Source organism: Silene latifolia, chromosome X (assembly GCF_048544455.1).
Source record: "Silene latifolia isolate original U9 population chromosome X, ASM4854445v1, whole genome shotgun sequence".
In the NCBI taxonomy this organism is placed as follows: Eukaryota; Viridiplantae; Streptophyta; class Magnoliopsida; order Caryophyllales; family Caryophyllaceae; genus Silene; species Silene latifolia.
In genome coordinates, this window is record NC_133537.1 from 227,657,047 (window position 1) to 227,671,506 (window position 14,460).

At 35.5% G+C, this 14,460-nt stretch overlaps 1 non-coding gene across 1 annotated transcript; it reads right to left on the minus strand.

Moving 5' to 3' along the window:
* Nucleotides 1-687: 687 nt before the first annotated feature.
* On the minus strand, nucleotides 688-794 carry LOC141625178 (small nucleolar RNA R71). The gene has a single exon (XR_012534973.1). It is a non-coding gene; the product is annotated as a small nucleolar RNA R71 (small nucleolar RNA).
* Nucleotides 795-14,460: the final 13,666 nt, after the last annotated feature.

The following is a 14,460-nucleotide window of genomic DNA, read 5'->3' on the forward strand; positions in this document are numbered from 1 at the left end:
CTTGATTTGATTTTCATTTATTGTTTTTAGTTGTGTCTTTCTTTACCTTGGGGAAGTCAATCTCCTCAAGGTTGTTCTAATTGTTTTCAAGTTTTTTTGATATTTTGCATGTCTAGGAGATCACAAGGTAACTTGTTACGCATTGATCTTGAAATTGAAAGAACTTTGACCAACAATAGAAGACTTGCTAGGGGTACTTTGAGAGGTATTGGAGAAATTCTGAACATTCAACCAAATAACATTGAGTTTACCAACCCTTTTGCAAGAGAAGGAGAGGATAACCGAATACAAAACCCACCACAAAATCAACCCACAATTCCTAAATTCTCATCACATTCCGTACCAACCAAGGAGAACCTACCGAATGGTACTCCTAAACCACAACATTTAACTGGTAATTTCATTGCCAAATCCGCATTCATACAATTAGTTGAGAGAAGTCAATTTGGAGGGATGCCTAGTGAAGACCCTCACTCACATATGGAGACTTTTTGTGACTATTATGATGCGATTTTTCAAACCGGAGTTAATCAAGACCAAATTCGATGGGTCTTATTTTCTTTTTCTTTGATTAGTACCGCGAAACAATGGTTGAAAAGCCTAGACAAGGCTACTCTTGGTATTAACACTTGGAAGAAATTGGCACTTGCTTTCTATAAGAAATTCTATCCTCCGGAAAAGACTAACATGTTGAGAGCCCAAATCACCGGGTTCAAACAAAGGGATGAGGAATCTTTGTACGAAGCATGGGAGAGATTCAAGGACACTTGTCGTTCTTGTCCACACCATGGACTTAGCGAGTGGTTCCTTGTACAATAATTTTGGAATGGTTTATATGAAGACTCCCGAAACATTCTCAATATGGGATCAAATGGTATGTTTACCGAAGTTGATGACAATCAAACATGGATTAAAATTGAAGAAATGGCGGTCCATAACTCACAATATAGTAGACCTCGCAAGGCTACTAGAGGAGGAAAGCATGAGGTGGATTCCATTACTCAATCGGGTGCTCAACTAAGTGCTCACATTGACACCATTCATTTGAAGTTTGAAAAGGCCATGGCTAATCTTGAGGAGGCCTCCAAATCACCCAAGCAACATGTTAATGCTATGGTGGCATCATCATCAATTCCACGTGGAGTATGTGAGAGTTGTGGAACATTGGGACATGACCAAAGTGAATGTAGGGGAATAAGTGAATGCTTTCCAAGTATACAAGAGTGGCACCCCTTATTCAATCTATTACAATGAGAACACCAAATTCCACCCCAACCTTTCATTCAAAAGTCAAAATGTTCAAAACCCCCAACCAACATACACCCCACCTCCAATGAGAAATCAAGTTCAAAGACCCTTTTACCAAAGCCAAGGTTATCAAAATCAACCCTCTTACAATAAATCCAATGACCAAGGCTTTGATGTTCAAAAAGTGGTCCTCCAAATGCAAAAAAATCAACAAGAATTTTTCACTCAAATCCAAAAAGATAGCCAAGCAAAAGATATAACCATCAACAACATACTAGCTCACACAAAGATGTTGGAGACACAAATGTCTCAATTAGCATCTTCTAGTTCTCAAAGACAAAAGAGGCAATTACCACCTCAAAGTAATCCTCCAAGACATGAATCGGTGAGTGCCATCCATTCGAGGAGTGGTACAAGGTGTGAAGGACCGAAGAGGCCCATTGATGAAGATGTTGGAATGCTAGTGACAAGGAAAGAGTTGTGGAAAACTCTAAAAAAGAAGAAGAACCCACCACCATTCAAGAAGTTTCAAAAAAGAAGAATGAAGAGAAGGCTAAGGAGAAAGAGCCTATTGTGATTAGACTTCCATTTCCAAGTCGTCAAGATAAGCCTAAGTTTGATGAACAACTTGGAAAGTTCATGGAGATTGTGAAGAACTTGGAAGTCTCAATTCCATTCACGAAATTAATTAATCATGTTCCGGCCTATGCGAAATACATGAAAGATATTCTCACAAAGAAGAAATCCATCCGGAAGCTAGAGACTATTGCGTTCACCAAAGTGAGTAGTGCCATCCTATAAGGAAGTTAACCTCCAAAACTCAAGGATCCGGGAAGTTTCTCTATTCCATGCACCATTGGCGACACTACAATCAACAAAGCTTTATGTGACCTTGGGGCAAGTGTGAGTGTCATGCCATACTCGGTGTGCAAAAGGCTAGGAATGGGAGAACTCAAGTGCACTAATATCACACTTCAAATGGCGGATCAATCAACGAAGACACCTTTAGGGGTATGGGAGGATGTGCCGGTAAGAATTGGCAAGTTCTTCATCCCGGTGGACTTTGTTATTGTTGACATGGAGGAAGACTCCAACATTCCTATCATTTTAGGAAGACCATTATTACATACCGCAGGAGCGGTGATTGATGTAAAATATGGAGAACTCACACTTGAAGTGGGGAGATAAAACAATCACTTTTAACCTTGACAAGACAATGAGAGCTCCCCGCTTACATGAGCCATGTTTCATGATCGATCATTATAGCCGAGAAAGTGGTAGGAAGAAGTTGGCGTTTCAATGCAAAGAACAAACTATGGGTAAAGAATCACCACCCATATGGAAGAAGAAAGAGGATAATCTTCAAGATGCTCCATCTAAAGAGCAAGGATTTTGCAACAAGAATGAGAGCTTGAATAGCTCCCCAACACTCATGACAAGTAATGAAGAAGGCCTCATTGGCCATGATAACAAGAAAGAGGAGTTGATTCCATCAACTCACGATACTATAGGGAAGCAAGCTAGTGAAGTATGTGGTCTATGGGATGAGGAACTCGATGGGCTAGTCAATCCTTATATTGGTAATGCTATCACCTTATACCAAGGCTTTGGTGACCATCTTGACTGAAGTCACCATCATGAAGAACACAATGTGCAAAGGTCTATTGAAGATCTTTATAATGACAATGAACAAGCCTTCGACTACTTCTACAAGGTGTTGAGCAACATCAACAACACCTTGGCTATGCCCCCTTGACATGTCATCTCAAGATTGAGAGTTTTGAGAGAAAGTGAGGGAGGGACACAAATGTTTCTTGATGTGTAGTGTTTTGACTTAGTGTGGGGATAGCAATTGCCTAGGCTATCCGAGCCTTCGTAGTGCACCCACAATGAAGAGCAAAGGAATGAAGAAAAAAACGACTTGGGATATGAAAATACCCATGGGTGGAACTGAACCCGTGAGGTACAGGGATGATCCGAGCGTCTCAAGAAGAACCTATGAACCCAACATGGGGAATGATTCATGATTAATCTAATATGTTCACATAATTTATTTGCTTGCTTGTTGTGATTTCAACTTATGCACATGTTATGTTTGATGAAATGCGAGCCTATGAATCCTTGCATTTTTTACCCATCACCTATCTTTTCAATGAGACTTGTAAGCTTATACACCAACTCGAGTCTTATTAGACCATGCATATAGTTGGATAGGAAGGATTAAGTCGACTTGTAGGTGTTGTACAATCTAATCGATTCGGCTCCGGGATCCAAACCTTCCTAGGGATTGTAAGCTTATACACCAACTCGATCCCATCACAATAATAATTGTTTGCTTATAACTTGAGAATATGTTTGTATGATCAACTCCCATGAATTCCTTATGAACCCATGACCCCCTATTGCTTTTAATCAATTGTCTACATCTCATTTTAAACGCCTTGCTTGTTTTTATTACCTTGTTTTTATATTGTTGATTAGTTTAGTTGATCTCCTATCTCAACCCAAAGTGTGACACCCTAAGACGTAACCATTTGCAATTGAAAATCCTACATCAATACCCGTCCCTTGGGATCCGACCTTTACTTACCTCTTTACTAAGATTAGTTTGTGAAGTTATAAATATTGTTTTGGTTAGGAAGCTTTTGACGGCGAGTTTAAATCCCGACACCACTTATGAAATTGGGACTCATGGTTTCTACTATTTGGTAAGGCTAATTCTCAATTATTATTTTCTGAGAGGTCTTGTCAATTTATTATCTATCACATTTTAAGTTAACTAAAGCGGTGAACTACGATAATTATAATTGACATGGTCGATGACTCGATATGAAATGCATGTGTTGTTATGGTGATTTGGCAATGCATGCAACATATTAAAATAAATGCAAAGCAATAATAATAAATTCCTAGTATGGCCTTCCTAAAATAGAAAATCAAATAATCTATTACATATTCGGAAACCAACTCCATTGGTCCCTTAAATCTTCAAGTTGCACGCCTCCCAAGAACACCGTCTTTTGTCGGAACACCTTTCCGAATTGCACCGTCTTGAAGAAACTCTATGATTAAAAATAATAATAAAAATACAATGTTATTCCTATTATACATTTGTAATGTAAAACTTGTAAAAATAAAAGTGATACGAGATCACATTAAATTACAACCGAATCAATATTCCCTTTCATTACGGGTAATATCGATTAAAACTAAGGCCATACTAAGATAAAATTAAATAATTCAAAATTATATAAATAAAAAGATATTCAACAATTGAAATATGAAGCATTATAATATGTGTCTATCATGACAAATTATGTGCCAAATCGCCCTATTTAACTTACATCGTTTATATAACCCGGTTTTATGGAAATGCGTGATAATAACTTATTAAAATCACAAATCAATACTTAAATCAAATTTAAGATCAAGTTAATTATCCTAACACTCTTAGGCCTCTAAAATTAGTCACCACTCAATTTTTGACAATAATTCAACTTGATTTAATTACATGCTCATATTTGACCTTAAAATCATAACATTTATGAAATAAATCCAAATTAAATTAAAATAATTTCAAAATTTAGATTTTAAATTTTTGAACATTCTAGAATATATCCATGACCCTCCTGATGTCAAAAATCATGGTTAAATTTTTCGAATTTATTTCGAGAAAAATATAGTTGCAATTTATCGGTTTTATCAAATAAAACATCTAAAGTATACAAAAATTAATCCAATCAATTTTACAACTTTATATCTGATAAGTGGGATATTAATGCAACCAAAAATAATTTTCTCATGCCATGTAATTCGTTTTAGCCATTTATGCTAAAATAGTCACTATTTATGTCATTTTTACACTAAAAATTCATAAATCATGCAAAATGAATCAAGTTCATTTTAAATTTTACACACAGTAATTAAAACATGCATGTGACAACATATTAAAATTTCATGGCCCGATTCGAAGTTTAACTATATTTAACCATTTTACTTCTTTTTAATTCATTTTTATCTCATAAAAATCATAAATCATGCAATATTAATCACATTAATACGTAATTTTACATACAATAAGGAAAATATGCATGTGAGGTCATATAAAAATTTTCAAGGTCAGAAATAAGTAAAATATACTTCCTCCCATCCACTTTTTTGTTCTTCTTTGAAGTGGGCACGGAGATTAAGGGTGGGAATATAATATTGATAAATATATGAGTGGGGTTTGGTAATTGGAGAGATATATGAATAATTAGGATTAAATATTAATAAAAGAGATGGGTGGGGTTTGGTTATTGGAGAGAGGTAGGAATAATTAGAATTAAATATTAATAAATGATATGGTGGGGTTTGATGAGTGGAGAGAGGTAGGAGTATAATATTAATAAAAACTTTCTCAAAAAGGAAAGGGGGAGAAAACCTGAATAATCCGTTTTAGGAAATAGGAAAGAAAAGAGTGGATGGGAGGGAATATTAGTGTAAGGGATTTGTCTTGGGTGCAATCAAAGGAGGATCTCTACATTGGGATTTTGGAGGAACATCCATTACATTTTAGCTCAAGAACAAATAAGGAAGGTGACCTTATTTATGCCCTTATTTCGAGCCACTTAATAATGTAAGGGACATTGTTTTTCTCATTAATCTCTTATTTAGTTATGCATGCACTAGATCTAAAGAACACATATTAAAAGGTTAATTAACATTAATCAGTAATGATTGGCTAACTAGAGTTTGACATTACTGTCGTTTGACGGTGGTGATCAGTTGATCCCTTAAGCTCACACCTATAGGACAATTCCTTTAATAGACAAATTGATTAATTGTATGACGATACAAGTTAATCAATTCCTTAAGATTGAACCATTCTTTTGCGAGAGAGAATATTTATATCTTATTGTAATTTGATTAAATAAGATTTATTTTAGTAATTAAAAGATTTTATTACTAAAATTGTTTATTGTTTATGAAACAATTGAGATAAGAATGAATGGCTAATTATAATTACAATATGTTGTGAATTATAATTATATGACTCATTTTATTTATGTGATCAAGAATCACTAGTCAATTTATTGTATGTAATTTAACTAATATATAAAATAATATTTATTTGATAAATATGCATTAAATTAATTAATAACATGTGACATATTGTGTGACAAATGACAAATTGACAAAATAAAATGGTAGTCCATTTTATGCATATGGACCGAAATGGAGGGTGTAAGGAGTGAGGATGATATTATTTTATGTGCTAAAGTTCATATCATCATGCATTGCCACTATTGTAATAGTGTTGGGCATTGGAAGAGGAATTGTCCAAAGTACCTTCGAGATATCAAAGTTGGAAAGATTGTTCCAGTAGGTAAATAACTATCCCTATCTTTTATGTTTCGATCTCAACTTTGGTATTTTGATACAAGTTGTGATGATTGCCCTTTTTATTGTAATTAGGGCATCCTAGCAAGGACAAAGGCAAAGAAAAGCAAGCCTAGAAGATCTTGATGGATGCTATATGTAGCCTCCCATGGTGCTAGATCGATGGAAGCTAGGGCTTACTTTGCCTTTATTTTCATGTTGTATTTTGAAATTTTAGAACTATTTTGATTTCCTCGTTCGACTTGGAAATTAGTTTGTTTCCTTAAAACAATGGTTGTATTTTGGATATTGGTGACTTGGTTTGCAACCCAAGTCACTCACTTTATCGAATCGTTTGTTCTAAAATTTATCATCATACACTACTTGCATCAAGTAACATTAGATTATCGACATAAATTGATCAAATAGAGAATTGTAATGATTAAATCATTATATGTCCATAAGCTAGGCATTCGATTCTCCTTATGCCATTGTTACTAAAAGTAACAACTTACTTATATAAGATCAATTATAAAGTTATGTTGAGCTATTGAACTCACATATTAGGGAATTTGCAATCCAAGACGGACACGTTATTAAAAATGAATGGTTAATCCAGAAGATACCTAAAATAGAGAGTCTATTTAACAAATGACATGGATGAGGCTTGCTGTAACACCCCCATTTATTCAGGAGCCTTTAGCTAGACATTCCCAAATAAATAGGACTGTTACCATCTCGGTTTCCCGAGGTAGTGAATAACAAAGTACAACAATACCAAAAAGTACTTTAAATTAAAAATTGAAGGAATACATGTTTATTACAAATTAACCAACTGAACTTAAAATAAAATAAGATACAACTTGCAGCGGAAATAAATAAAGTGATATAAGTATTCTATGTGATCTAGACTTCAACTATGGTCCAAGTCAAGCTCTCATCCCAATGCTCCCAAGTCGGCTAACCTTTAGTACCTGTCAAATCTGCTCCCCATAAAACGGTTCACCGTAGGTGTTCACGAATAAACAGTCAACCGCGAGGTTGAGTAGGAATAAATACTAACAACAAAAACATACGATAAACAATCCAATTTCTTTTTTTACATTGCACAACCCCCTAACAACGTGCTCCTTCCTTTTACTTAGCACATTAATCATCCCGCCAATCCCTGGCCGGGGCAGCCTCAACCCGAAGGTGAGTAAACACACACTACATTACCAAAAGGTAATGTCTGCCTCAACATATAGTTGAGTAATATCGACCAGATGGCCTGCAGACCAATCTGGGGCCTGCCTCGAGTAAACACGATTTAAAATCGTCTGCCAGAATAAATCTGCTCAACCACTCCAGATTACTATAAGTAATGTCTGCCAGAACAAATCTGTTAATACTAACACAATACTCCACCACAATATAACCAACATATGCAATATAAATCTCCCTTTCAACAATTACGATTATACCAGCAGCCAACACAATTGACATAAGATCAATTCACTTAATATAAACCATCCAACATTCATTATCGAGTAAAAGTTGAGTAGGATTTATCCCTACCTGGCAAGCAAGCACTCAAATTACGCAAACCAATAATTAAAGCTCACAAATCCGATTATAAAATCTTCACAATTTCCGTCACCTATATAATAATAATAATTACAACAATTATAATTTCTAACTTTACTTATTTATTCATTTATTTATTCCTTTTATTTAATTACTTAAATTAATTATTTATTATAATTATTAAAGGTTTATGATAACTAAAAACCCGATTCAATTACGAACCCGACTCACCCGCACTAATTAAACAATTTAAAACCCGCTCACAAAACAAACACACACCCCACACTATACACCTTGTAAACCGTGTTCAACCTCCCCGAATAACCAACCTCCAAACCGACACCACACACCACCAACCTACCTCGCCACCCCTAGCCTGCAACCCCACGCATCCAACTCGCCCCTAACCACCAGCTTAACCACCACCAACAACCCTCAAAAACACGCCCTAATCCACCCGACATCAACATCACTCACCTAACACCACAATAAAACCCGCCCATAACCACAACCTAACACCACCTTCACCGCCACCTACAACCACCTACAACCACTAATCAACTCACCAATCCACCCTCGACAATTTCTACCCAAAACCACCCCAACCCAGACCTCCTACAACCACCAGAAACCCCCTCAAAAACTGCCTGCCCAAACACGGGTTAATCCCCTGTTTTCGCCACCACCGCAACAAATCGCCACCTGCCACCATACCACCACCACCAAAAGGACCGACCACCTTCCCCCGTCACAACCCCTCCATACCAAGGTCAAGACGAGGTCAATTAAGGGTTCAATTACCCATTCCAATCCCACGATCAAACCCGCATCACCGCTTCTGACCAGCCACCTTTAGCCACCCCAAACACCTCCCTATCACGGTCAATGACGGTCAACAAAGGTCAGGTCAGAAACTTTGCAGTCCAATGTCGCTATAGGTCCAATTCCCGAGCCCTATGGCGGTCTATATAAGTCGTACTATCAATCTAAAGATGCTTGCATGAAAAGAATATAAACCAATTTAAGATGAATAATTACCTCAAGTTGATTAATTGATTTATGTTAATTCCTTCTTCTTCTGTCTCCTAAAGCTCCTTCTTTTAATTTATGAATTATTTCTCCGAGTAACTTACCTTATTCTAATTAGTATAGGAATTGTCATTATAATTATATTATTATTATTATCATATACTATTAATCCTACCATAACTAGGATTTCCTCATATAATATTTACTAATTTATTATTGCCATAACTTTATTATTATTATTATACTTATAATTACCTTTATATATTATTATTTTCTTATTATATTATTATAAATTTCCCGATACAAATCCCGATTATACTCATACCAATTCAATAAGTTTCGGCCCATATAATAATAGCACACGACCCAAAGCACAAATATTAGCCAAACCCAATTCCCGACTTTATTATTTAATTAACGTATTACTTGTATTTATTATTAGAAATGTCATTTAATCACTCATTAAATTACATAAATTATTCTTATAAATTATTATTAAAATACGGAGTATTACAGTCTTACCCCCTTAAAATGAACTTCGTCCCGAAGTTCGCCCACAACTACTACCACAACACTCATAACATCCTCATAACTAAGCATCATCCAACACAATTAAGCATTTTAAGATTATCAATCACGCCAATCTTATCACAAGGTAACACAACAATAACGCAAAATATTCGTAGTATTACATTCCTTCCCCCTAAAAATAAACATTGTCCTCGAATTTCAGAATATCAAACAATAGGAACAAACAATTCATTGTTGTAACGTCACAAAATATTAACACACACATTGTAATATAAAACAAGTATTATTTCCAACACGAATTAATGGTTAACTGAACACAAAATTTTTTATTTACTTCCAAATAGCAAAATCACAACATATAAGATATTCGAACTAATCTTTATTTCAATTTCTTACTTAACTATTGGCGAATACATTGCCAAATAAATAATAATCTATAATGAAAGATACGCATAACTATTTAATTAATTAATCTTTTCTTAATAATGATATCAAACTTAACCATGGATAAAACTATTGTAATCATATATATAGGCTTAGGGAAACACATTCCGCATATCACTAGATATGTTAATCTACTTCACACAATTCACAACGTTTTAAATATCAAGAAAGAAAAACTTTCATTTGTTCAAGACTATGGAAAACATGTTATAACTAAAAATCATAAATAATTAGTAACATAATTAATTCTTGAAAACTTATACTTTTTATAAAATATAGAGAGTTAGTAAATAATGGGCGAAAGAATCAAGTCAACAACTCATAAGGTCAATTTATAATACATTTTACAAATTGTTTGGTCGAAACAGAAATTTTACAGCATCACGTCAGAAGCTTAGGTCAACTTGTAAAAATCACTATTAATTATTAAAAATTTAAATTTCGACTTGGCTTATCAATTTGAAAACTTACATGAGTCTATTAAACAGTAGAGTTAGAATTATAACAAATGATTAAGTACTTTTTTTAAATGACAAATTTTACATTAGCATGGCGCGAAAACATTATTGTACAGGAATATTTCGACTACTGTCCACTAAAATATTTATTCCTCCTAAACCGTATATTATTTGAACATGAGACCAGTGGCATATGAAAGCTAACTCAGAAGGGTATCACACATAAAAATCTCATTTAGGAATTTAAAACAGAGAGTAAATGGCAGCCAAGACAATCAAGGGTAAAATCTTGTGAAATCAACCAAAATCGTATTCTTCACAATTCCACACAACAATTAATATTTCACATGCTTAACCATATTCACTCCTTCCACATACATGCCCACATACTTTCTCATATCAACATGCTTAAAACAACGCTTAAAATCATATCATATTCTTGTGGGAAATAAGTCTGTATACTTCCCTTAAACTAGAAGGATTATAACGATTTAATACAGATGATCAATGGTCATAAAATAAAATACATAAACAAAAGTAAAGGATTCAGAAATAACCTTTGGTCCTAGCAAATATGGCCTAAGAACAATATTAAAATTGATATTCGCCTATTAGTTGCACCCAAGACGATCTGAGATATACCCTTTGATTATGCTAGAAATCAATCTAAAATTTTCTGTAAAATTTAATTGTCTTTGTGTTCTTGTGATGAGAAAAGGAGGCAAGGTTAAAAAAAAGCATTAGGATACAAATAATTCTCACTTTCTTTTATATAGACCGAATTACGAAATTAATTAGGAAAGATATTACTCTCCTAATTTTCGGCCAATGTTGACCGAAATAAGGAATAAAATTTCCTTATTTTTGGTCTTTCCAAAAATATATAATATGTGTTGAATTGTCATCAAGTGAGGATCGAACCCATGACCTCTTGGTATGTGTACCCTCACTATTACCACTATGACACGTTCAACTTGTTGATATTAAATACAACTGATTATATTTAACTACGAATTAACAGATTAATTCGTCCAAACTAACCTTATATATATTTAATTTAAATATAATTTATTATTTTTAATTTACGAATTGACAGTTAATTCGTCTCAACTTAATATTATTTAATTTTCATTAAATAATTATCTCATCAACACATTGACTAACTTTTTAGTCATTTTGGGCATCAATGTAATTATATTTCTATAACCACATTTCTCAAAAACATCCTATAGGTGTGACCTTTAGGGACCAATTGATCACCACCATCTGTATGATAATAACGTCAAACTTTCTAGCAAGCCAACCGTTATTAGGTAAACGTTAATCAACTGATTAAATATACGAAGTATACCCTTGTGAACCTGTAAGAGATTTACAAACGTTATCACACTAATTTGTGGAGGACACCAGCTCCAACAAACTCCCACTTGTCCTCACAAGTGTATGTGCGATAACCGATTCTCATATCCTTTAAAATTTCTCCCACTCAATGTAAAACAATTTGCAAATCCTGATTCACAAAGGTCGTATTTTACAAGCGATCACTATCAAGAGTGGTTTTCCCGACTAGAGAGTAACTTAACTGATAAACGAATCAACATTCGAGCATGGCCATGCATTTCAGTTACAACTCCTCGAGTGGCCCTGAGAAATAACTATACCTGATAAGGGATGGATATTTTCCTCAACTCGAATCCTGCAGATGTAAGCACAGTATAAAATGACCCAGAAAAAATCTACTTAGCCCCGATTCTGATGAGACCATGAGAAAGAAACCAAAGTCACCCAAAAACTGCCTTAATCTCAAGAGACATTCGATAGTCAAAAGAATCGACTCTAGGAACACAATGGATGTCCTATCCACGACCTGGCACCGAATGTTCTAAAACCTTTAGGACTCCATGACGTTGTCACAAAAAGTTGTCCTACGAGGTATCGTCATAATCTCGCAGCTGTGATCGATCAGTCAACCGTTTGACTTATGGCTCGTTGAACCCACCATCAATCGACTGCACAATATAATAGCCGGAGTTATCAGCTCACATTGGCGATTACGGACCAAAACAAATATAATGTAATTCAGTTCACTTTGTGGCGTTCAATGTTGTCAGTACAATCCACATGAAAAACAAAATATTATAAAACCGATGAATTTATAAATAGTATATGAAAAAGATAACGTATCGAATTCATAATCAACTACTATAACTCAGGTACACGTTAAATTCTCATGGAAATAACGTGTCCTCAATGCTTATCATATTTCAATGGCTCAAGAAGAGAATCTGCTACAACTTCCTGTTTGGAACTATTCCACCGACCGCAAACCATTAAGAGTAAGAACGAATCTAGACTGAGATTTCTAATCAATTCGATCCGTTTGGAAGCTGGCATCTGCGTAACCGATTGCGCATAGCTTTGCATCGCCTCCATAAGTCAATACCCAATCCTTAGTCCTCCGTAGGTACTTGAGGATTCTTTTGGTACCGACTCGTCATACTCAATGCATATGCCACGTCAGGACGTGTGCATATCATGGCATACATGATTGATCCTATTGCAGATGCATAAGGAACATGACTCATGCGCTCAATCCCTTCAGGCGTCGTGGGTGACTGAGACTTGCTCAACTGCATCCCACACGTCATTGGAAGTTTCCCCTTCTTGGAGTTGGTCATCTTTGAACCTCTCAAGAACCTTATCCTAATAAGACTCGACTAAGTGATAACGTCCGTCGTGATCTATCTCGGTAGATACGGATTCCCAAAATGCGCTGTGCCTCACCCAGATCTTTCATCTGGAAATGGTTCTTCAACCATTCTTTAACCGAAGATAGGAGAGGAATGTCATTCCCAATCAAGAGTATGTCATCGACATACAATATCAAGAATACAATCTTACTCCCACTCGACTTGATATATAAGCATGGTTCCTCGACCGATCGAGTAAAACCATACTCTTTTATCACTTGGTCGAAACGATGATTCCAACTCCGAGAAGCTTGCTTAAGTCCATAAATGGAACGCTTAAGCTTGCATACTTTCTTAGGATGCTTAGGATCTATGAAACCTTCGGGTTGCACCATGTACAACTCTTCCTCCAAATAACCGTTTAAGAAGGCGGTTTTCACATCCATTTGCCAAATTTCATAATCATGAAATGCGGCAATCGCTAAGATTATCCGAATGGAACGTAACATGACTACAGGTGCAAAAATCTCATCATAATGCAATCCTTGCACTTGAGTGAAACCTTTTGCCACAAGTCGTGCCTTATAGATATCTGGTTGCGCGTCTACAGAACGCTTTATTTTGTAAAGCCATTTGCACTGTAGAGGTTTTACCTTATTAGGTGAATCAACTAGATCCCATACGTTATTCTCATACATGGAGTCCATCTCGGATTGCATGGCTTCGAGCCATAGCTTTGAGTCGGAACAGGCCATAGCACCTTTATAGGTTGCGGGTTCATTACTTTCTAGAAGTAAAACATCATTCTCCTCGACCATACCAATGTATCTGTCCGGAGGATGAGAGTCTCTACCCGACCTCCTAGGTTCCTCAGGAATATTAACCGTATCATCAGTTGGAGGTACAGCTTCCTCTATCTGTTCCTCGGTTGTTGGTTCTGGAATCTCCGACAGCTCGAAGGTTCTATTACTCGACTTGTTCTCGAGAAATTCTTTCTCTAAGAACGTCGCACTAGCCGCAACAAAAACTCGATGTTCGGTTGGCGAATAGAAGTAATGACCAAATGTTCCTTTTGGATAACCTATAAAGTATGTCTTGACCGATCGCAAGCCGAGTTTATCCTCGTGTCGCCA